Below are 26,306 nucleotides of genomic sequence, written 5' to 3' on the forward strand. Positions count from 1 at the left end.
CTATCTTTTGGGGTGGGTCCATCTTTCCCTAGCGCTAGGGTTAGCTCTCCTGTGGAGGGGGCAGCAACAGCTCTCCTGCTATAGTGTTCAATGAGGGGCAGGGCCAGCTATCTAAGGGCCAATGAGGGATATGGCTGGTTCAGCATGGTCCTTGGATTTCAAAACATGTTTCCTATGACTCCCTGTGGCAACACGAGCAAGGGACATCAAATCAGACCACGACTGCTGTTGGGCCACGGACACAGAGCTGGCTCACAGCAGCAGCCTAGACCCAACCTCATGTAGGGAGGCCTGACTCTTGTGATAGGAAGGCACTCCGAAACCAACATGTCGTTTGCCTTACAGATGCTTCACAATTTCAGGAGTTCCCATTGGTTAACTGTTGATCTCTGTGTCTCTGCTACTGGTTTTATATTCAGGAAGCAGTCTCCTGTGCCATTTCCATTCCAAGGTACTTCCTACATTCTCTTCTAGAATTTCAGTGTGGCTGTACTTATGCTGAGGTCTTGGATCCAATTGGACTTAAGTTTTGTGTATGATGATAGACATGGGTCTATCTGCAGTCTTCTACATGCCAGCATCCTGTTATGCCAGCACCATTTGTTGAAGATGCTTTCTATTTTCTATTGTATAATTTTACCTGCTTTGTCAAACATCAGGTGTTCATAGGTGTAGGGGAATTATCAGGGGGGGGTTCAATTTGATTCCGTTGATCTACCTGGCCATTTTTGTGCCAAAACCAAGCTGTTTTCATGAGGTATTACTCTGTAATGGAGCTTGAAGTCAGGGATGCTGATTCCTCCGGACACTACTTTGTTTAACAGGGTTATTTTGGGTATCCTGGTACTTCGGTTTTTCCATATGAAGTTGAGAATTGTTCTTTCAAGGTCTGTTGAGAATTCTGCTGGCATTTTAATGGAGGATTTCATTGAATCTGTAGATTGCTTTTGACAAGATTGCCATATTTTTACATTGATACTACCTATCCAAGACCATGAGAGTTCTTTGCATTTTCTGTTGTCTTCTTTAATTTCTTTCTTTAAAATCTTAATGTTCTTGTGATACAGGTCTTTAACTTGTTTGGTTAGAGTGACCCCAAGGTATTTTATGCTGTTTCTGGCAATTGAAAAGGGTGAAATTTCTCTGATTTCTTTCTCAGTTATTTTATTGTCTGTATATAGTAGGGCTACTGATTTCTTGAGTTGATCTTGTACCCTACCACTTTGCTGAAGGTATTTATCAGTTGTAGGAGCTCCCTGGTAGAGTTTTTGGGTCACCCTATCTTCTTCAAATAGGGAAATTCTGATCTCCTCATTTCCAAATTGTATCCCCTTGATATCCTTTTGTTGTCATATTGCTCTAGCTAGAACTTCAAATACAATATTGAAGAAGTATGGAGAGAGTGGACAGCCTTGTCTTATTCCTGATTTTAGAGGAACTGCATTGAGTTTTGGTCCATTTAGTTTGATGTTGGCTGTTGGTTTGCTGTATATAGCTTTTATTATAAGTAGTTATGTTCCTGCTATCATTCATCTCTCCAAGATCTTTATTTTGAAGGGGTGTTGGATTTTGTCAAAAGCTTTTTCAGCACCAAGTGATATGATCATGCGATTTTTGTTTCTCAGCATGTTTATATGGTGGACTGCGTTGATGGATTTTTGTATGTTGAACCACCCCTGCATCCCTGGAATAAAACCTACTTGATCATGATCGATGAATTTTCTGATGTGTTCTCGGATCCAATTTGCCAGTATTTAATTGAGTCTTATTTGTAACAATGTTCCTGAGGGATATTGGTCTGAATATTTCTTTCTTAGTTGTATCTTAGTGTGGCTTGGGTATCCAGGTTGTCAATCCTTGTAAAAAGAGTTTGGCAAAGACCCCTCTGCTTCTATTGCATAGAATATTTTGAGGAGGATTTATATAAGCTGTTCTTTTTTAATTTGTGGTGTAATTCTGCACTGAGGCCATCTGCACATGGACTTTTTTGTTGTTAGGAGACTTTTGATGACTGTTTCTATTTCATTAGGGGTTATAGGTCCACAGAAATTGCTTATGTGTTCGTGGTTTAATTTTGGTAAGTGATTTTATATATATAAAACCATCCATAAGCATCTTTGATGCTTGTCAAATAGTAGCTGTAGTGTGTCATAAAGAAAGTTCATGTGTGATGTATTGATGGCTGATCCTAAATTTAAACTTTTCCATTTTTTCTGAGGAATCTCCATACTGATTTCCAAAGTGGCTCTACATGTTTGCACTACCACCAGCAGTGGAGGAGTGTTACCCTTTCACTACAACCACTCCAGCTTAAATTGCTGAACACTTTCTCAAGTGCCTCTCAGCCATTTTAGACTCCTCTATTGAGAATTCTCTATTTAGTTCTGTACCCCACCTTTTGATTGGATCCTTTGGTGTTTTGGAGACTTGCTTCTTGAGTTCTTTGTAAATTTTGGAAATCGGCCCTCTATCAGATGTGGGGCTAGTGAATATCTTTTCCCATTCTGTGGGCTACCTTTTTGTCTTGCTGACTGTGTCCTTTGCTTTACAGAAACTTCTCAGTTTCAGGAGGTCCCATTTATTGATTGTTGACCTCACTGTCTGTACTACTGGTGTTATGTTCAGGAAGCTGTCTCCTATCCCAATTCATTCAATTGTACCACCCACTTTCTCTTCTAAGAGATTCAGTGTGGCTGGATTTATGTTGAGGTCTTTGATCCATTTCTACTTAAGTGTTTTGCATGGTGATAGACATGCATCTAACCACATTCTTCTACATGCCAGCATCCACTTATGCCAGCACCATTTGTTAAAGATTCTTCAGAAAATACTGCTGTTGTGTCTGTCAGTTCCAGAGGAGGCTTTCTACCCTCCCATAACAGGTTCCAGTTGCTTTCATAGTCATTCTGCGTGGTTTTTGGTCCTTTCCACACCCTTAGTTAGGATTCTGTTGTAAATCCGACTTTATCTTGACATGTATTTCAAGGTCTCTTCATTCTGGTTCATTCCCAGGCAGAAACCATCACAAAGACCTGTGTGTACTGATAATGTATGTATTGTGTGTATGTATATGTGAGATGGGCACAAACATGTACAGTTAGGTGTATCTAAAGTACATGTCTATGAACCCAGAAAAGAAAATTATTAAATGTATTCATCTCTCACTCTGCCTTATTAAGAAATGTTCTCTCCCTTAAACTGCAAGTTGTTTTTAATCAAGTAAGCTAGTAATCACAAGCCACAGAGATATTACTGTTTAGGACACAACACTTGGATTGAAGGTATACGTGAGGCCAAGTCAAGGATGTTACATAGTTACTGTAGCCAGGACACAGGTCTTCATGATTGCACTAGAGTTGTTCTTTACTTTGAGTCATCTCTCTATCTCACTTTTAGGTTAATAAAACTTGTTTTCTATTGACTCAAGAGAAAATTCATGCATTCTTTGATATTTAGTGGTTCATATGGAGGCTTGGCTATTACCCTGTAGGCCAGAATCTATAAAGAGCAACATGAGTATGAGCTATTGTATATTGATCTGAGGAGGGGGCAAAATATCCTGTATCTATATTATGACCCAATAGTACAGCCCAGTATCTAATGGTCATAATGAAGACTAGATATTGCACTCTTTGCCCTTTAAGTACTATCTCTTCTTTGGAAACCTGTTATCCATTTTAGGTCAAAGAATTTAAGGATCAAATAGCATATAGTCTAGCTAATTCTTTGAAAGTGATGTAAAGAAGATCATCAGCAGTAATATGTTATAATTATTTAAGCTTGTATCAACTCCTCTATATCTCAGCCCTGGGGTGTGCCAAAAATATGCATGAGTATTTCAAAACACCTGTGTCAGGATAGTCTAAGATACTTTCTGTGCTCATCTATCAGTTGTGGCCAAGTTAAAGGCAAATACTTATGGAAGAATTTTGAATTTCATCCAAGGGTATTAAGTAATCTAATTGTTGAAAACATTGGGATTCAAAGAAAACCCCAAAAGTTGTAGAGATTTTATATCCCCACCTACACTAGAAGGTAACACTACTGATTACTAAATCTCATGATTGTGTATAAACATTGATAGATCATAGAATACCAAATAGATGTTGTTGCCTGTTTTTGACTCTTTACCTCTTTTGGTTCTTTGGTCTTTTGGAAGGCCTACCAATCAGAATCCAAATCATGATGCTTATTCTTACCTATTTATGCCTGGCCATAGTTGTCTTATTTCTAGCCATCTTTTCTTAATTTAAATTATCCTGACTACCTTTTCCTCTGCAATTATCCTATTCTTTCTTCTGTGTACCTTATTTTCACTCTTATTCCATATCTTGCTGCATATCTGAGTGGCTTGTCCTTGAAGTCCTCCTTCCCTTGTTCTACCTTGTTATTTCCCTTTTCCTTCCAGATTTCTCCTTCTATTTCTTCTGTGTGCCTGCCAGCCCCACCTATCCTTTCCCCTGCCTTACTGTTGTCCATTCAGCTCTGCATTAGACCATCAGATATTTTCCACAGGTAAAGAGGAACAACTTCACAGTTAAACAAATGCAACATAGAAGAATGCAGAAGATCTTTGCAACATTAAAACAAATGCTACAAAGCATAATCAAATGAAATACATCTCAAAATAATATTGTACAAGAAATAAGTATGTGAATTAGTGAAGAGATACCATGACCATGGCATGTGTTATAAAGACAGTATTTAATGAGATGGCATGCTTACAGTTTCAGAGATTCAATCCATCATCACCATGGTGTAGAACATGGCAGAAAGTATGGCAACATGAAGCCAGACAAGATACTGGCTACATCTTGACCACGGGGCAACAGAAGTCAGTGGAGACACTGGGCAGTAAAGTGAGCACAGGAAACTTCAAAATCTGCCCCCACAAGGAAACACTTCCTCCCATAAGGCCATAGCCACTCCAAAAATTCACACCTCTTAATATTACCAGTACCAATGAGATTATGTAGACAACGTACATTCGAACTACCACATTCCACTCCCTGACACACATAAGCTTATAAAAATCTCACAATGCAAAACCTATTTATTCTAACTTTTAAAATACCCATAATTTATTACAGTCCCAAAAATATGTTAAAGTCAGATATTCATAGTGTCTTCTAATATTCATGGAATCTCTTTCTGTAATCACTTCTAAAAATCAAAAGACAGATTACATACTTCCAACATAGAATGGCCCATGCTATATATAACCATTACAAAATGCAGGGAAAGGAGCATAGCAAGGAAATACTATAAGAAAGTAAGGTAGAACACGAGCTGGGCAAAATCCAAACTCCTTAACTCAACATGTGATATCAAAAAACTCTTCAGATCCCAATTATGTTTAACTTTGTATACTGTAACATGCTTCTTTCCCTCGGGTTATTTCTACCCCCTTCTAGCAGCTATCCTTTGCAGGTATCCCATGACGTTGGCATCTATAGCATCTTAGAATTACCAAGGCAATACATGTTTCAACTTCACCTCTTCTAGGCCTTGATGAGTACCAATCCTGACACATCCTTGGCCTCAGTTGCTTTCCTTAAGGACAAATTACACACCCTGTTACTTTTATCTTTAAATCCAGTACCACGTGCCTAAAATTGGCAAGTCATGCTGCTTGCTGGGGCTGGAAAATGGCCACTCATTCACTTATATTTTCAACACCATTCTGTTCTTCATTGCATAAGCATGGCTATCCTGAAACTGGATCTCAACACTAGACTGGTCTTTAACTCAAATAAGTCAGCCTCTGCTTCAGGAGTGCTGGGATTAAAGACTTCCACCAACACAGCAGAATATAAACTTTTCTTTAATTCTCTTTCACAAATTGGAAACTCAGCTTGGTTGGATCTTTCCTCAATGCAATTATAACCTTTTCTCCATTTATTATTTGCTTATCTCTTTGAACACATAATGTGGCCCCATTCCACCTTATGGTGCTCTTTCTTCCTTCCAATATTTTTCCTTGCTTGACTTGCTCCTTGTCATTATGTAGACATGTTCATTAGAGATACCACTGGTAACCAAAGAGGAGAGCACACACGAGGCTGGTTTGAGATTGCTTCTGTTGAAGATATTAACCTATTTATGTTGAGGTCTTTGATCCATTTGGACTTAAGTTTTGTGCATGGCAATAGACATGGATCAATCTGCATTCTTTTATATGCCAGCATCCAGTTATGTCAGTACCATTTGTTGAAGATGCTTACTCTTTTCCATTGTATATTTTTAAATTCTTTGTCGAAGATCAGGTGTTCATACATGTGTAGGTTAGTATCAGGGTTTTCAATTCGATTCCATTGATCTACCTGTCTATTTCTGTGCCAATACCAAGATGTTTTTAGGATTGAAACTCTATAATAGAGCTTGAAGTCAGGGTTGGTGGAGGCTCCGGACTTTGCCTTGTTGAACAGGGTTGTTTTGGCTATCCTGGGTCTTTAGTTTTTCCATTCAAAATTGATTATTGTGCTTTCAATGTATGTGAAGAATTGTGCTGGTATTTTAATGGAGATTGCAATGAATCTGTAGATTGCTTTTGGCAGGATTGCCATTTTTAATACATTGATCCTTCCTATCCAAGAGCATGGGAGATCTTTCCATTTTCTGAAAGCTCCTTTAATTTCTTTCTTTAAAGTCTCAAAGTTATTGTGATACACATCTTTCACTTGTTAGGTTAGCATTACCCCAAGGTATTTTATGTTGTTTGTGGCAATTGTAAAGGGTGATGTTTCTCTGATTTCTTTCTCAACCCTTTTATCATCTGTATATAGTAGGGCTACTGATTTTCTTGAATTTGTCTTGTAGCCTGCCACTTTGCTGAAGGTGTTAATCAGCTGTAAGAGTTCCCTGGTAGAGTTCTTTGGGTCATTTGTGTAAACTATGCTATCATCTGCAAATAGTGAAAATCTGATCTCTTCCTTTCCAATTTGTATTCCCCCTTGATCTCCTTTTGTTTTCTTATGCCTCTGGATAGAAATTCAAGTGCAATATTGAAAAGGTATGGAGAGTGTGGGCAGCCTTGTCTTGTTCCTGATTTTAGAGGAATTGAATTGAGTTTCTATTCATTTAGTTTGATGTTGGCTGTTGGTTTGCTGTATATAGGTTTTATTATGTTTATGTATATTCCTGTTATCCTAGATCTCTCAAAGTCTTTTATCATGAAGTGGTGTTGGGTTTTGTCAAAGGATTTTCCAGCATCTAGTGAGATGATCATGTGATTTTTGTTTATCAACTTGTTTATGTGGTGGATTACATTGAGGGACTTTTGTATGCTGACCCATCCCTGCATCGCTGGGATAAAAACTACTTGATTGTGGTGAATGATTGTTTTGATGTGTTCTTGGATCTGATTTGCCTGTATTTTATTGAGTATTTTTTGCATCATTGTTCATGAGGGATATTGGTCTGAAGTTCTCTTTCTTAGTTGTGTCTTTGTGTGGCTTGGGGATCTAGTGGTGAAAATATTGTTGAAGTCACATACTATATGGGTGTGGGGCTTTATATGGGATTTGATTTTTTAGTAATGCTTGTTTTACGAATGTGGATGCCTTTGTATTTGGGGCATAGATGTTCAGAACTGAAACTTCATATTGGTGGATTTCTCCTGTGATGAATATATAATGTCCTCCTTCATCTCTTTTGATTAATTTTATATTAAATCTAATTTGTTAGATATTAGGATTACTACCAGTTCTTGTTTCTTGGGTCCATTTGATTGGGAAATCTTTTCCAACCTTTTACTCTAAGGTAATGTCTGTGTTTGAGGCTGAGGTGTGTTTCTTGTATGCAGCAGAGGGATGGGTTCTGTCTTCTAATCCATTCTGTTAGTCTGTGTCTTTTTATGGGGGAGTTAAGACCATTAATAGTGGAGGTTATTAATGATTATTGATTGCTCATTCTTCTTTGATTTGGAATGGTTGTTGTTGGTGGAATTATGTGTGGAATTCCATCCCTTTTTTCTTTTCCTGTTGGTAAGGTGGGATTATCTAATGCCTATGTTTTTCTAGTTGTAGATAACTTCCTTGTATTGGAGTTTTCCTTGCAGAACTTTCTGTAGGGCTGGGTTAGTGGATATGCATTGCTTGAATCTAGTTTTGTCATGGAATATCGTGTTTTCTACATCTATAGTGATTGAAAGCTTTGCTGGGTATAGGAATCTGGATTGGCATCCATGGTCTCTTATTGCTGGTAGAACATCTACCCAGTACCTTGTTGCTTTCAGTGTTTCCATGCAGAAGTCAGGTGTCATGCTGATAGCATTGCCTTTATATGTTACTTGAACTTTTTCTTTAGCTGCTCTTGGTAGTTTTCCTTTATTCTGTATATTTGAGGTCTAAATTATTATGTGGTGAGGGGACTTTTTTGTGATTCACTCTATTCTGTAAACTTCTTGTACCTTCAATGGCATGTCTTTCTTTAGGTTGGGAAAGCTTTCTTCTATGATTATGTTAAATACATTTTCTGCCCCTTTGAAGTGATTTTCTTCACCTTCTTCTATACGTATTATTCTTAGGTTTGGTCTTTTCATGGTGTCCCGTATCTTGGATGTTTTGTCTTAGAGTTTTGTTGGATATAAGATTATCTTTGGTCAATGAATCAATTTCTCCTAGGGTATCTTCAACATGCATACTTCAAATGTCAATCCCAGCTCCCTCTCCCACCCCTCCTCCCTTGTCCCTCTACCACCATGCCCTCTCTGCCTCAGCCCAATGCCCACATCATTCCCCAGGGAGGGTGACTCCCTCCTTGTGGGAGGTCTTCATAGTCTGTCATTTCATCCAGGGCAGGACTTAGGCCTTTCATTGTGTGTCCAGGCTGAGAGAGCATCCCGGCATGTGGGATGGGTTCCCAAAGTTTATTTGCATGCCATGGTGAACACTAATCTACTACCGAAGGCCCCAGAGATTTCTGAGGCCTAGAAGGAGACATTTTAATGGAAGGTAAGATAAGCAATTGGCTGAGGTAATGGTTTAAACACACAGTCAAACATGAGCTATGACAAATAGCTGGAGGGGAAGGTTTGCACAAGCACACAGTTTAGCAGATGCAAGGATAAGCAGTTAGCTGTAGGGGAGGTTTGCACAAGCAGACAGTTTAACATGAACTACAATAAACAGTTAGCTGGAGAGGAATATTTACACACACATACAGTTTAAAAAATCTAAAATAAGCAATTAGCTTGAGCCGAAGTTTTGAACAAACTGACAGATGCTCAGATGAACAGTTAGCAGCAGGGGGAGGTTTGCACAAGCAGGCAATTTAACATGAGCTAAGATAAGAAGTTTTCTGGAGCATATTGATTTTGCCTTCCTAGGAAAGAGTTGGGTAATTTTTCACAGAGCTTCCCATCAGAGTCAAATTTTTGTTAAGCCTATAGGGGCCTCAATAAGAATACAAAATGGAGGAAGCTCTGCACTGTCTTGTCTTCTTCCACAATGATGTATACTCAAGTTTCACTATTGAAAGACTTTATAGCAGATAGTCTAGGAAGGCTTAAGTAACAGCTCCCTCCCAGTTTAGATCAAGTTTTGAAGTTCTTTTTTATTATTTTTTAACATTTCTTTATTTTAAATACCTTGTTTTACATGTTAATCCCAGTTCCCCCTCCCTCCCCTCCTCCCGTACCCCCCACCATCCCCCCCATCCTCCCACCCTATTGCCAATTCCTTCCACACATTTCATTCAGGGTAGGGTCCAGGCACTTCCCTAAGAGTCCAGGCAGAGAGAGCAACCCTCTTTGTGTTATGGACACATGATGTCTGTTAGTATTCGAGGGATAAACACTGATCCACTGCTCAGGACCCCATAGGTAGCCCAGGCCTCCTCATTGACTCTCACATTCAGGGTGTCTGGATCGGTCCCATGCTGGCCTCCCAGCTGTCGGTCTGGGATTCAATAGCTCTCCCCTGTTAAGATCAGCTATCTCTGCTGGTTTTGCCAACCCATTCTTTGCCAATTTGCTCTTCGCACCTCTCTCTCTGTCGCTGGGTACCTTGGGTTCTGTTCAGTATTTAACTGTGGGTGTTTGCCTCTGCTTCCATCAGTCACTGGATGAAGGCTCCAGGATGGTTATAGACACCAAGTTCACTATCAGGAATAGGCATTCGAGGTGGTCCCTACACTATTTCTTAGCTTGCTAATTGGTGACATCCCTTTAGATCACTAGAGGTCACAATGGTGCCTGATCTGCCTTCTAACCTATGATTCCCTCTTCCCCCTATCCTACCCCCCCCCCGAGTCAACCTTCCTGTTCCTCCATGTCCTACTCTCTCTTCTACTTCTACCCCTCTCTATTTCCCAGGCCCCCCTTCCCCCCACCCCTTGCCGTGTTCTCCATCTGTTCAGAGGATCTTGCCTCATTTCTCGTCTCTTGTGCACCATGTATATCTTTTAGGTTCTTTCCTGTTTCCCAGACTCTCTGTCAGTGGAAGTGCAGACTGGCATTCTCCTGATCCATGTTTTAAATCCATATATGAGTGAGTACATACCATGTTTGTCTTTTTGTGACTGGGTTACTTCACTCAGGATGGTTTCTTCCAGTGCTATCCATTTACCTACGAATTTCAAGACTCCATTGTTTTTTTCTGCTGAGTAATACCCCATTGTGTAAATGTACCATATTTTCTCTATCCACTGTTCAGTTGAGGGGCATCTAGGTTGCTTCCAGGTTCTGGCTGTACAAATAATGCTGCCATCAACATAGTGGAGCAGATGCCCTTGTTGTATGAATTTGCCTCCTTTGGATATATGCCTAAGAGTGGAATTGCTGAAAACAGCTTGGTATTGGCACAAAAATAGGCAGGTAGACCAATGTAACTGAATTGAAACCCCTGATTTTAACCCACACACATATGAACACTTGATTTTTGACATAGTAGCTAAAATTATACAATGGAAAAAAGAAAGCATCTTCAACAAATGGTGCTGGCATAACTGGGTACTGGTATGCAGAAGACTGCAGATAGATCCGTGTTTGTCTCCTTGTACAAAACTTAAGTCCAAATGGATCAAAGATCTCAACATAAATCCAGCCACACTGAAACTTTTAGAAGAGAAAGTGGGAGATACTCTTCAACGGGTTGGTACAGGAGACCACTTCCTGAATATAACACCAGTAGCACAGACACTGAGACTGACAATTAACAAATGGGACCTCCTGAAACTAAAAAGCTTCTGTAAGGCAAAGGACACAGTCAACAAGACAGAAAGGCAGTCCACTGAATGGGAAAAGATATTCACTGACCCCACATCTGACAGAGGGCTAATCTCCAAATTTTACAAAGACCTCAAGAAGCAAGTCTCCAAAACAACAAAGGATCCAATCAAAAGGTGGCATACAGAACTAAACAGAGAATTCTCAATAGAGGAGGCTAAAATGGCCAAGAGACACTTAAGAACATCCTTAGCCATCATGGAAATGCAAATCAAAACAACTCTGAGATACCATCTTACTCCTGTCAGAATGGCTAAAATCAAAAACACCGAAGACAATTTAAGCTGGAGAGGATGTGCATAGAGGGGAACACTCCTCCACTGCTGCTAGAAGTGCCAACTTGTACAGCCACTTTGGAAAGCAGTATGGAGTTTCCTCAGGAAAATGGGAATCAATCTACCACAAGTTTTGAAGTTCTTTAAGTCAAATGGAGTTAACCAACTACAAGAATCCCAATATCGCTGTAAATATTGTGCATCTGCAACTTGCATGAGAATCCCTTTAGCTTTATAACCTGCATCACCCCAAAGATGTTCCACATAGGTGATGACATGGCAGTTATAAATATCTAAATCTTAATGTTAATTAGAGATCCTACTTCATATTGGGATTTTGGAAGACAATACCAGCATGAAAGTGACAAAAATTTTGCCCATAGATGTAAATGAATGTGAAAGATTAACTCTAAACAAAGATTTCCCAACACATCTCATATAGGCAATTGATATCACTCAATTCTCTTACAAGAATGAGCACCCCTAGAGACATTAAGATATTAAAAGATTTAAGCTACTAACAATTTTATACAATACATAATTTTCAGAATAATTTATCTAAACATATCAAGTAGTAATATGAGTTAATATGAGTGGCCCTGATAATTTAATAGGAAGGGGCAATATTAGGAGGTATGCCATTGTTGGTGCAAGTAAGTTACTTTGGTTGCAGTCTTTGAGGTTCCCTGTGCTTAGGATATCAACGAGTATCTCAGTTGACTTTCTGCTGCCTTTTGATCAAGATACAGCCAGAAGCATATCTTCCTCAACCTGCTTTGATCCCTGTCATGTTCCCCACCCTGATGATAATGGACTGAAACTCTGAAATTGTAAGTGAGCCAATTAAATATTTTCCTCATAAGATATGCTGTGTTCAAGATGTCTGTTTACGGTAATAAAACACTAACTAAGAAAAAATAGGAATTAGCATCTGATATATTATTGTTATAGATCTGTCAATTTTTTTATTTGGAAGAATTTGGACTCTGGTACTTTGGGTTTGGAAAGTATTGGTGTGCTTTAATTGATGCTTAATGGTAATACTAGTTGGAGCATGGGAAACACAGTACTGAGAGTTATTTGGACTAAGGGGACTCACTCAAATGAGAAATTCACTCAGAGAAGAATTTTAGTATGTTGTACAGAGATAGATACTTCTTGCATATATTAGTGAAGAAAGTGGCTGCCAGAATTTTCAATAGAGGCATCTAAAATGGCTGAGAGGCACTTGAGAAAGTGCTCAATATCCTTAGCCATCCTGAAAATGCAAATCAAAACAACCCTGAGATGCCATCTCACTTCTGTCAGAATGGCTAAAATCAAAAACACCAATGACAATTTATGCTGGAGAGGATGTGGTGAAAGGGGGACACTCCTCCATTGCTGGTGTGAGTGCCAACTTGTACAGCAACTTTGGAAATTAGTATGGAGATTCCTCAGAAAAATGGGAATAAACATACCACAAGACCCAGCAACTCCACTCTTAGGTATATATCCAAAAGATGCCTATTCATACAACCAGGATGTCTGTTCCACTATATTCATAGCAGCACTATTTGTAACAGCCAGAACTTGGAAGCAACCTTGATGCCCCTCAACCGAAGAGTGGATAGAGAAAATGTGGTACATTTACACCCTGGAGTACTACTCAGCCGAAAAAAACAATGGAATACTGAAATTTCCAGGCAAATGGATGACACTAGAAGAAACCATCCTGAGCGTGGTAACCCAGTCACAAAAAGAGAAACATGGCATGTACTCTCTCATATATGGATTTTAGACATAGATCTGGGCAGTGCCATCCTACATTCCCATGGCCAGAGAGTCTGGGAAACAGAACCTTCATTCAGTGGCTGATGAAAGAAGAGGCAGACTCCCACTGCTAAGCACTGAGCTGAACTCAAGGAATCCAGTGACAGAGAGGGAGGACTGATGACCAAAGGCACTAAGACTGGGCTGCTTTAACCCCCAGAAACAACTGACATGACAAGGGTTAGCTCTTGAATCCCAGGCTGATGCCTGGGAATCCAGCATGGGACTGATCAAGATCCCCTGAATGTGGGTGTAAGTGAGGAGGCCTAGGTAATCTATTGAGCCTTGGGTAGTAGATCAGTATTTATCCCAGGTATACAAATGGACTTTGGACTCCCATCCAACAATGAGAGATGCACTCTCACCCTGAACTCTTGGGGTATAGGCCCTGGCCTGGATGAAATGACAGACTATGGATACCCCCAAGGAGGGCCTCACCATCCCTGGGGAAATGAAGGGATATTGGGGGGGTTCTGGGGAGGGCACGGGAAGAGGGGATGGAAACAGAGAGGGAGCTGGAATTGACATGTGAAGCAACCTTGTTTCTAATTTAAATTTAAAAATAAAATATATTAAAAATCCTCCTATCTTTTGTTTCAGTATAACAGCATTCAAACTGACCCATTTCCTTTCTTCTCCATGGAAATTTCATTGAATAAAGATTTCTGTAGTTTTTATTTTTTCATTGCAGTTTCTGCTTTGACGCCACTTAACCCAGTTGTTGAGAAGGAAAATTCACACAATACAAATCCAACAAAACAAAACAACATTCAGTGAAGTCTGTGGTCAGGATTATGTGTTCAATGGCCCCCAGAAAATCTGTTTCTTATTGTCTGGCATTTTTGTTATCATTGTAAATGTTTTCACTTTATTGTACTAAATTAAAATACTGATGCTTTTATCCCTATCAAAATTATTCAAATATTCCCATTTATTTGTAGAATTATGTTATATTTGAATTTTAAAATTTAGTTGAGATTTAAGAAGCAGATTTCAAATTTCCTAAGGTATCTTCTTAGAAGTGAATTATACAAGGGTGTTATAGAGATGGGTAGACTAACAGACATCACACTGTTAATTCAAAGGTGTTTCCAAAATATGCTCGAATTAGGTCAGATCACATTTTCTTTATTCAAACTATCGGCATTGAATTTACATGTTTCTTTTCTAGGCAAACAAAATGAAAAATATATATTCATGCAAAAAATAACGTTAAGACACACAAACATTTAAAAAGGAAAAAGACTCCAAAGTATGTTTGCTTAGTTGTCTACATAGGGATTCTGATGAACATTAAATTGGATAACAAAGAGAAAATAGATTTAGAATATGATTCATCTGAGATACTCAAACTTGAATTCTACATACAAATCTGACTCCTTAAAAGTTGTAACAATCCTTCCAGGTTCATTAATTCAATTATCATCGGCTGTTATTCAAACTAGGCTGTAGCTGCATATGCTGAAGAAGATGCTTCTCTTGTATTCACAGCACACTTGCTTCCAACTGTCTTTATGGAAATTTCTATTTTGAAGTAGTTTATCTCCTTTCTTCCAACACCAGGGCCAATGCCCTGATGCAGCTCACAGGCCTTTCTCTAAATTGGGTAAGACATATTAATGCTGTTCTATTCCAGTAGCTTTCAAATTGGGAAAAAATACACAACCTCCTGGGGAGATCTAAAAAATATAGACTTCCATACCAATTAAATCAAAATGTTTGCAGTAAGGTCCATGTATTGGGAGTTTATGAATCCTCCCAGAATACAATTTGAATAGAAAACCAATACCATATTTGATTGGAGGCTTGATATGCCATGCTTCTCAAATATTTTAGAAAGCTATTACATATGCTTATTTAAGTTTAAATGAACAAATAGCAGTAAATCCTCAATAAAAGAATTAAACCCAACCTTTGAATGTCTGAGAATGCTTCATATTCAGTCCATTGCATAAGAAGTAATAATTTGTGAAGGAAGTGATTCTGGAGAGCTATCAGAGAAAAGAATGCATTTATATCAGCCATAAAATAGAAAATAGAATTTGGACAACTGTAGAGATGGAGAAAATATGTTTTTCTTTAAGTGGTAAAGGTCTAAGGATGGTGGTAATACTGAGGTGTACAATGGTAGAGACAAGTTTTATACTTAAGTGTCCTTAGTGAATCTCAAAATTACTATATAAAACTGGAGTTGTTTCCTTGTGATGAGGATACAGACATCTGTATTTTTAGTTAGCACCCTGATGATTCTGCAACCTGAGATTTACTTAAAAGAAAATTGGATATTGTATCAATGGGGGGTGTTATTATTGGAGTACTCTTTATCGTCCTTCCCATTTTCCCTCCTAGATACCTAGTATTGGACAAACAACCCCTCCATCAGTATTTGCTGCCCCCCTGTGGAACTACTTGAGAATTATCCTTTTGCTTCCTATTCATTTGCTGTAAGTGACCCAGAAAGGTTAATTATCTATGCAAATTTAGAGCTGGCAGACAAGCAAGGTCAGTAAAATCATTGAGTTAATTGAGATATCTCACTTCTGCCTTTTCATATTCCTGTAAAGATAAATTTATGTTTAGGTACAATCAGGAAATGAGGATTTGACTCCCTTCTGGGATCACCTATTCTTGTCATAAATTTTGAATGGCAGACTAAGGGCAATGTTCTTTAACAGTGAAATTGTTTGTGTGGGACAATAGTTTCCTAGAAGTAGTTTGTGGAATGTTAACACTGTTGAGGCACTCAGTGTGGTAGCTGGATGAAAGAAAACTACAGATAGAGAATTGTTCAATTAATTGGACAAGCAGAATGGCAAACAAGAAAAGAACTAGACATGGTAGACTTGACAACAAAGATCATACAGAATCCAGTGGTTTATTCATGTAAAGAATGCTGGAGAAAAACAATATGCTGTCGTTCATGGTAATCTGTTTCTCCAAATCCTTCTGCTAAATCACTGGTCAGCCTGGCATAAAAGTTCACTTAGCCTCAAAAAGCAGTTCTTTTGAGACAAAAGAACTTCCTGTATTATAGGTTGTAACTCTCATCCCCCAAACATAGCAATGTCTTTGGCTTTGTATACAGCTGCGACCACCTGGAAGTTGCTACTGAATCTTTCGCATAGGACAAATGGCAGGTAGTGATTTGAGGCAGAAAAGCATGCTCAGATGTTACTTTAGGAAAATCCCAGTTGCTTAAAACTGTGATGACATTATTTAAGCCTCTTCCAGCAACATATGCTGAATTTGGATGATTACAATGTGCTAAGTATAATCAAAGTTACTAGTGTGTATTAACTCAGTCCTCACAGTGGTACATGATGTCTTAAATGGTATCACCATTCATCTGTTGGACCAGGAGAATATGATGAGGTATATAGAAAATTTCAGAATTGATAAAGGATCACTAAGAAATAAGAAAACTTGTGCTGTGACAATGGCTCAACTGTTTAAAGGACAGGGATTGGTTCCCAGTACCTGTATCAAGCAGCTCACAATGGCCTGTAACTTCAGTTCTGTGGGGTTTCATGCAGTCTTCTGGGAAATATGACAAAAGGATAAAGACACTGAGAACTTGGAAAAGAGCAGCAGAAAGAAACAAGATAAGGTTTGCAATGCTGTCTACGGTGAAGGGATGGACTAATTTTCTCCACTGATTAAAGAATTGAAAGCAGGAAATATGTGTAACCTAAAATCCCCAAGAGTCCCCATAGTACCACCATACTATATGACATTGGAAAATTCTGGGACCTGCCAAGGGTTTTTTTGTGTCATTAATAAAATAAATTAAGAATGGATCCAAATGGAAGCTAAAGGATAATTAGAGGTTTTATATTTTTTTATTTTTAGGTTTATAATTTGATTAAATTTTTCTTTTCCTTTCTCTAAACCCTCCCATGTTCTCCTACCTATTCTCCAACATATTCATGAATACTTTAAAAACAATGAATTGCAACCTGTTCAATTCTTATAATGCTACTTATATAAACAAAAAATGGCTGGGGAGGTTCAGATAAGTGTGATTCCTGTATCTTCCCCAGAGGGACAAATGGAAAAGAGAATTTTTAAAATGAGCTTGGATGGAGTTAACCCCCGAATGGAGAGTCAAGAGCACATGTAGTGTATGGAAGCATACAAATGAGAAAGAGAGGAGAAAAATTAATAGTTGTCTCTACCTGCATTAGTATGGAGGGCAGACCCAGCCAAACCTCATGGAACTTTGCTGAGAAGGGTGATGTTGGAAAGTTCTGAAGAAGCAAAGTACATTGTTGAAATGAACATTCTTTCTGCCAGCCTGGTCCCAGAACTGTGTCAACCCTAAATAAAATACAGAGACTCTATTAGTTATGATGCTGTTGGCCAATATCCAGGGATTCTCATCAGCTAGTTCTGTATTAAGTTTTGACCATAACTACTAATATAAACTATAAACAATGAAAACAGTTATAGGACAAGAATTAATTTTATTGATTTTAATTAATTAAATTTATTAATATAACACACATTTCTTAAATTAAATTAATAATTTTATTAATTACCTTTATTATCAATAATAGGATAAGAATTAGTTATTAGTTAATGTACAACCTATTTGTATTTGGAACATTTGAGAAAATACTCCAGTATTTATTCGTTCATGATGAGTCCAAAGCATTTTACCTAATTTACCTTCTCTCATAAGTAAGTAAAAGTGTAACTGTGAGTATCTGTTCTTCAACTCTATCAAAGATCCAGAAGGATATACTGTTTTATATTTCTTAACATCTTTATCAGAAATTAAAGGAATAGGAATAACAGGGCAAATGCTTCTGCTAAGATGCAAAATTAGTGGTAGAAATTATGAGTTAATTATAATATCTTATAATAAAATATGAAGAGTAGACTATAGCTTGAAGTTTACTAAGCTGACATTTCCTCTTATCTGTTTGCTTAAGAAAATATTTGGAAGAAGATCATTGCCATAGATTGTTGGTAGAATAAAACTGAATACTTTTAGGACTTCTTGGGAATTGGAAATTATCATAAATATACACGAGTATAGTCTTTACCTCTTAACAAGGAATATTCTTGCGTCAAGATGTGGAGACTATTACGGAGATCCACAACTAGTCAAAATGCAGAAAATAAGTGAACATGGAGTTATGAACATCATTTGATCCCTCTGCAACACATACTCTACACCTAACACTGAGAGAAAATAATAGAAGAGAGGACAGAAAAATTGTTAGAGCTAGACCCAGAACATCTGATTCTAGACAGTATCTACAAGACATAATGGGAGAATTTCTCCCATGAAATTTCAATATGTTAGCCTGAAAGGATTGATTTTTAAAAAGAAAATTTCACTTAATTTGAGAAACATATTGGTTATTTCTAAGAGATTTAAATAGCACACCTATCCTAACTTGTTAACGATTCCTTGGCTTGGTGAATACTAAAAGTAACATCTAGAATTTTTCTAGATATTTATTATACTTCATACTATATAGATATTTATGTTAGGCATTTTAAAGAACTAAATATATGAGCACCCAAATTCCCCAGACCTTATAATATTTTTCTCCACAAAACTCTTCATTGAATGTAAAATGATTGCTAGACAATATGACATTAGTGATCATCCTCCTGTTATTAGCCACATGACATTCTCACTTTGCTCTTTCCCTCTTGTCCATCATAAAGGAATCTTTGGTACCATTGACATTGTGTAGAACTGAGTTAACTGTAACATGACTCATTCTCTGATAGTTAAATCTCTGATGAATCTCATTTTTCCTGGAAGCATAGATATTTTATATTAATTGATGCTTTATAGATATCTAATGCAGCACAAATCATTGTTACTTAAGGTTAATGAAAATAATTGCTAAAAAGCACAGGGGTTAATTGTATATGACAAAACCTAACATTTATACTTCTTTAGTACTTTAAAAACAACAAAAGAGACACATAAACATTTATGTGTATACATAGCCTCTTTGCACTAAATTAAAAGGAAGAAACATAATTTCACAAGATCAAATAGATACTAAATGCCAGGAGTAGAATTTAACCCAGGAAATTAGGCTTTGGAATTTATATTGCTTATTTTTATGGCATAGGATCAGTGAAAAAACACTTGGAAATACTGGTGAGATGGAAGGTAAGATTTTACTTCTGCCCCTTCATAGATAATATGTAGCTTTCCCTCTTCAAGTAATGTGTTTTCTCACAATGCAGTATGGCTGTGTTTTCTGCTAGTGCTGACCTCTGCTATTATCTATACATAATTCCAAGCTTCTGAATACTACGATGTGACCTGGTACTGGGTATCTAGGCGAGCATCATTTAGCTTCTTACTTCTATAATAAATCTATACTTTTTTCTTGATTTTTCCCAAGCTGTTGGAAGCCATACTACTCCATAGGGTTCCGAGTTAAAATTCTGTTTTACATATTAATTAGAATGCAATAAATTGTGTAAGTACTAAATTTTAAATGCTGTGAAGACAAGGTCACCTTTTAAGACATTTTTCAGTTCTATCTCTATGCTAAATTTGAGACACATGTGAATGTCAATATACTGTGATACTTACAATCCACAGAGCTACAATAAAGGTGTTTTGCGCCTTAACTAAATCTAAGATAACAGCAAGGATTAAACCAATAACAATGGTAAAATAAGCAATATTTCCCCTGTTGTTGATCATTCTTGTTAAGAGAAGCTTTTCCCTTGAGAGAATGCCATTCAGCCAGCCTGGTTCTTGATCCGCATCAGTCCCAAATAAACACACAGGAGGCTATATTAATTATGAAGCTGTTGGCCTTGCTTATTTTTTACTGGCTAGCTCTGACTTAAGTAATTACCCCATAATTGTTAATCTAAGTATGTCTCTTACCGGAGAATAGTTCCAGGATCCTACCCCATGGCGTTACATCTCGAACCCTCTTGTGTTTCTCCTTCCCAGAATCCTCCTGGACTCCTAGCCCCACCTATCTAGATTCCTATTGGCCAGCAGTAATTTATTGACATATACACAAGACTTCCCCAAAACATTCTATTTTTAATCTTTTGTAAATTTGAATTAGAAGCAAGATTGCTTCACATGTCTACCCAACCTCCCTCTCTCTCTCCCTCCCTTCCTCCTATGCCCTCACACCAACACCTCCATTCTCCCTTCCCGCAATCCCCACTCATTTCCCCAGGAAGGGAGAGGCCCTCCATAGAGTGTGTCCATAGCCAGTCATTTCATCCAGGGCAGGGCCGAGGCCCTCCCCCCCAAGAGTCCAGGCTGAGAGAGCATCTCTCATTGTGGGATGGGCACCCAAAGTCCATTTGTATGCCATGGATAAATACTGATCTACTACTCAAGGCACCACAGATTGCCTAGGACTCCTCAGAGACACCCACATTCAGGGGGTCAGGATCATTCCCATGCTGGATTCCCAACCCTCAGTCTGGGATTCAAGAACTCCCCCTTGTTCAGTTCAGCTGTTTCTGTGGGGTCAAAATGTCCAGTCTTGACCCCTATGCTCATCAGTCAACAGTCCTCCCTCTCTGTCACTGGGTTCCTTGAGTTCCGCTCAGTGTTTAGCTGTGGGTGTCTGCCTCTGCTTCCATCAGTCATGGAGTGAAGGTTCTATTTCCCAGACTCTCTGGCAGTGGGATTGTAGGCTCGCACTCCCCCTGATTCATGTCTGAAATCCATATATGAGTGAATACATACCAGACTTGTCTTTTTGTGACTAGTTTAACACTCAGGATGGCTTCTTCTAGTGCCATCCATTTGCCTGCCAATTTCAAAATTCCATTGATATTTTTTCCTCTGAACACTACTCCATTGTGTAAATGTACAACATTTTCTCTATTCACTCTTCAGTTGAGGGGCATCTAGGTTGCTTCGAGGTTCTGGATATTACAAGTGATGCAGCTATGAATATAGTAGAACAGATGTCCTTGTTGTAGGAATATGCATCTTTTGGGTACATGCCTGAGTGGAATTGCTGGGTCTTGTGGTAAACTGATTCCCATTTTTATGAGGAATCTCCATACTGATTTCCAAAGTGGCTATAAGTGTTGGCAGTCCCACCATCAGTGGAGGAGTGTTCCCCTTTCTCCACATCCCCTCCAGCATAATCTGTCATTGGTGTTTTTTATTTTAGCCATTCTGATGGGAGTGGGATGGTATCTCAGAGTTGCTTTGATTTGCACTTCCCTGACGGTGAGGGATATTGAGCACTTTCTTAAGTGCCTCTCAGCCATTTTAGACTCCTCTATTCAAAATTCGCTATTTAGTTCTAAAGATCACTTTTTAATTGGATCCTTTGGTGTTTTGGAGACTTTCTTCTTGAGTTCTTTGTAAATTTTGGAGATCAACATTCTGTCAAATGTGGGGTTAGTTAATATCTTTTCCCATTCTGTGGGTTGCCTTTTTGTTTTATTGACTGTATCATTTGTCATACAGAAGCTTCTCAGTTTCAGGAGGTCCCATGTATTAATTGTTGACCTCAGTGCTACTGGTGTTATGTTCAGGAAGCAATCTCCTGTACCAATTCATTCAAGGGTACCACCCACTTTCTCTTTTAAGAGGTTCAGTGTGGCTGGATTTATCCATTAGGATTTAAGTTTTGTGCAAGTTATTGATCATTTTTAAAAGCACATTGTTGCAGCTCAACCTGAAAATGCATTAAAATAAATTGACTTCAAATAAAATGTTAAAACTGGAGTTCTTAGATAACAAATCTGTGTGTTAACTGTACATTTTGAAAAAAATATAAACATAAGTCACAACAAGGCATTTTTGAGCATTCATGTTCAAAAGTACATCCAGGGTATATTTTGGATGCTGCCTAAATTGTTCTTAATTTTCTATATTCATCCTCATGCACTGATCCCATCTTAAAAATGTCAAATAGCCATTTTGTCTTAAGAGTGCAGATAATTTTATTGGTTTTGCTTATGAGGCACTCAGGCTTCTTCCTCTATACTCCTTGCAAAATGTTCTTTACATTACAATTGCTTTGCGGCATGTTCTGCTGACCTCTGCTTAACTCTTATCAGGACAAATTTGATAGATAAAGCTCATCCACTAAGGTGTTATCATAGATAATAAGATCTTAATATCTTAACCTCCCTAGACGTAAAGAATTTTTAAAAGTATTGTGTTCTAGCCAAAGATTTCTCTTGTAAAAGAATTGTTATAAAATTCTCTTTGACCAATAAGGCCTTTAAAATGTATAAGAAATTAACCACCTAGTAAACACATAAAGGTCATTAAACTGGAACATAGTAGTAGCAGAGAAGGATTTTTTGTAATTTTCAAGAAAGATTGGCATATGAGTTGTTACATATTTCAGAATTGTTGCCATTTCCTTTTAAATAAACATCCTCACCTGGATGCACAGCATCTCTCTCTCTCTCTCTCTCTCTCTCTCTCTCTCTCTCTCTCTCTCTTGTGTGTGTGTGTGTGTGTGTGTGTCTGTGTATGCATGTGTATCTGTGTGTGTGTTTGTAATACACTGTCAATGAGAAATGTGAAGACAGCTTGAGACTTTCTCTTACTATGCAAGTCATATATTTTGTCAGAGTATTTGCAAATTTCTTTCTTTACCCTTGAAGTTCAATCATTTTATGAGATTATATTCTTAGTTCTAATCATTATTTAATAACTTGTCCATGTACTATTCTTGATCTAGGATGTGCAAGTTTGTGTTATTTTGGGAATTTTTTTTTATTTTATTGGGTCTTTTAATTTGGGCAATATCCTGTTCCCTTTTCTAAGATATAAAACATTACTAGTTACTGCTCTACTGAAATCTCTTGACTCCATTTCTGTTTCTGCTACTGAATGACTTTAACCAAGTCCAGAATCTCTGTGAGTCAAATGGAAAATGCTTTGTTTCTGTGCTATGAGGCGTTAAAGATCTAATTTTGAAACATTTGATGGCATCCACATATGTAAGTATTATCGAGGGCTTCAGGCACAAATTTGAGTTACTTATATATTTGTGATATTTGCCAAGGTTAAATATAAGACTTTTGCTGTGAAAACTATCTCAGACATAATCACATGCAAATTTTCTGTTTTCTTTTTTTTATTTAACTTTTTAACACATGTTACTCTTAGTTCCCTCTCCCTCCCCTCCTCCCCAGTCACCCCATACTGCCAACCCCACACTCAACTCCATCCCTCCCTCAGCTCCCCAGGGAGGGTAAGCACTTCCATGAGGGAATTTCCATACAAATTTTTGCAATAGCACAATAAATAGAATAGTCAGTCAACAGTGAAGCTATATTTTCAAATGATATGATTTTTCTTTATTTAAGTAAACTTTCTTTTTTAAATTAATTTTATTTAAATATAAAACAATCTTATTTTACATAACAACCAATGTTCACTGTCTCTGTGTATTAGGGCATTTACATCTCCTTCTAAGTGTTTAGCCCCAGGGCTTGAGCAGTACTCAGAAAACAAGAAGCAAAGGGGTAGGGGAAGTAATGTTTGAATAAACTTTCTTTTAAAGTATTCTTTCTTAACATCACTCCCCCTATCCCTTTGCTTTTTGCTTTCTGAATTCTAAAGCCCTGGAATTTAACACTTAGAAGGAGATGTAAATGTCCTAATACACAGAGACAGTGAACATCGTTAGTCACATATAGTCACATGAGGCTAAGGTGAGGCGACAGTCCTTGAAGCATGAAAAAAAGAAGTGTTAGTGAACCACAGAGCAAAGATGCATAATTTAGATGGTATTTCCAACCCAGAGTCAAATTAATCTAGATAACTGCAGCACTGTGTAATCCTAACAGAATCAGGGTTTGTGGGTTTTGTTTCCTTCTTCCAACAATTTCTGAATTAATTGCCTCCATGGTTGCATATTTACAAATCTGGTGTTCAGTAAAGAACACCTCACTGAGCTTAAATCAAGTAATTGTAGGAATGGTTAACAATAGCCTTGCAAAAACTCAAGAGGAGGAAATAAACATAGTGACTGGATAAGGAAATCTATGAACAGATGCACTTACAAACGAATTTTTTAGGAAAAGCTTCAAATTAAAGCTCATGGAAAGAAGCTGTTTCAATAAATGGAAGGAGGATGTATTCTTTGTTTATTACTTCCACATACTCCCATTATTATATTGTCATTTTTCCCTCTTCCCTTTGCCCATGTGTTTACTTTTGCGATTGAAGTAGAGGTTGTTCTGAGGACAGATTGCAGTTTGTCTCTGCTCATAAAATTTTTAATGAATTTCTAATAATTGACCACACACACACACACACACACACACACACACACAGAGAGAGAGAGAGAGAGAGAGAGAGAGAGAGAGAGAGAGAGAGAGAGAAAGACATATGACAATATGACAACACGGGACTTACCTAATATAATTACCCCTGTATTCTTAATTTAAATGATGGTACATGAATGTGCACAATAAATATTTGAAAGAATAAGTGAAAGATTAGGCAAACAAGGACTCTTTTTTCTATGTAGATTTCTGTGTGATTTTTGTATAACTTTTATTATTTTCTACTTTTTAAAGATTTATTTATTTATTATGAACACAACATCCTGCCTCCATGTATGTCTGCATGCCAGAATAGGACACCAGACCTCATTATGGGTGGTTGTGAGCTATCATATGGTTGCTGGGAATTGAACTCAGGACCTCTGGAAGAGAAGTCAATGCTCTTAACCTCTGAGCAATCTCCCCAGCCCCTGTTCTCTACTTTTGAATAAACTTGTAACTCCACAAATACAATTACTTTTCTGCTAAAATTTATTGACACATCAAAGATTTCTTTTCCAGATGTCGTAGAGATTAGGAATTTTATAAAAGTAATACATTCATGTAGAGGTTTGACAAGAGTTGCTATAAAATCAAAGCCAAATACAATGGTGTTATTGAGAGAACTATCCATGGAGCAGAAATGGAGAACAGAGTTTATAAAAGAGGGAGTTAGAGAAAACCAGACCAAAAACATTTCATGTAAAATGTGCTACTCTTGTGAGTTGCTTGCTACTACTGAATCTTGTGTTAAAACTTAGAAAGTGCTGCTCACTTGGCTCCACTCAGCATAAGAAAGAACAAAGCGTTCATTCACTGAATTTATTTCATCATCTGTCAAAGCTTAGCATATGGAGCCTTAGTTTTGCTGTAGAAGCAGCTAGCATTTATGTAAACAATGAGCAATTTCCCATCATGCATTTACTTCTCTTTCAGAGATGCCCTGAAGCAGGACACGAGAGGCATTTAGAATGGGGTTAAGGTAGGGTGTTGTCATATCTCACATGCATCAAGCAGGTCAATGTTTTTTGGAACTGGCTGCTGCAAATATCCCTGAAATAAGAGGTCAGGATGAGAGATTTTAAGTGTAGCAATAGAGATGTTCCATGTAAACAGGAAATAAATAGTCACCTGTAAATATTCCTTGAATACTCTGTTTTGGAAAGCAATGATGATTCCCCTGAAGAATATTTGACTATCATTCAATCTCAGGATTCTGTAGCTATTTCTACATCACACACAATTTACTGTGGTTCTTGATATAAGCAAAACCTCAAAATTGAACTACAAAATGGCATTTAAAATGTTAGAAGAGAGAACAAATTATAAAAGCAAACTAAGTAAGTCAAATACAAATTTAAAATCAATGAGGACTTTGCTTGCTTTCTATGTATATGCAACAAAAATCTTGAGAATTGAATTATTTTTAGATGTTTATTTGAAGTTTTATTGTATCTGGAAATATTTGCTCAGTAATAAATTTAAGTTATCTCTCAAAAAATAGTATTAGACACTCCAGAGTACTTAAAAAATAAAATTATATCCACAAATGTGTAAAGTTAAATTCTCAAGAAATTAGCTCGATTGTTTCCTGATGCAAAATGTACATAGATATTTTATGCTTACAATGTTGAACATTGGAAAAAGAATAAATAGTCCAACATCATGATGACTAATAAAGAAACTGAGACTGATCATTGCTACCAGATATCATTGTTGGAATA

This window comes from Mesocricetus auratus, unplaced genomic scaffold, assembly GCF_017639785.1.
Source record: "Mesocricetus auratus isolate SY011 unplaced genomic scaffold, BCM_Maur_2.0 Super-Scaffold_100003, whole genome shotgun sequence".
Taxonomy (NCBI): domain Eukaryota; kingdom Metazoa; phylum Chordata; class Mammalia; order Rodentia; family Cricetidae; genus Mesocricetus; species Mesocricetus auratus.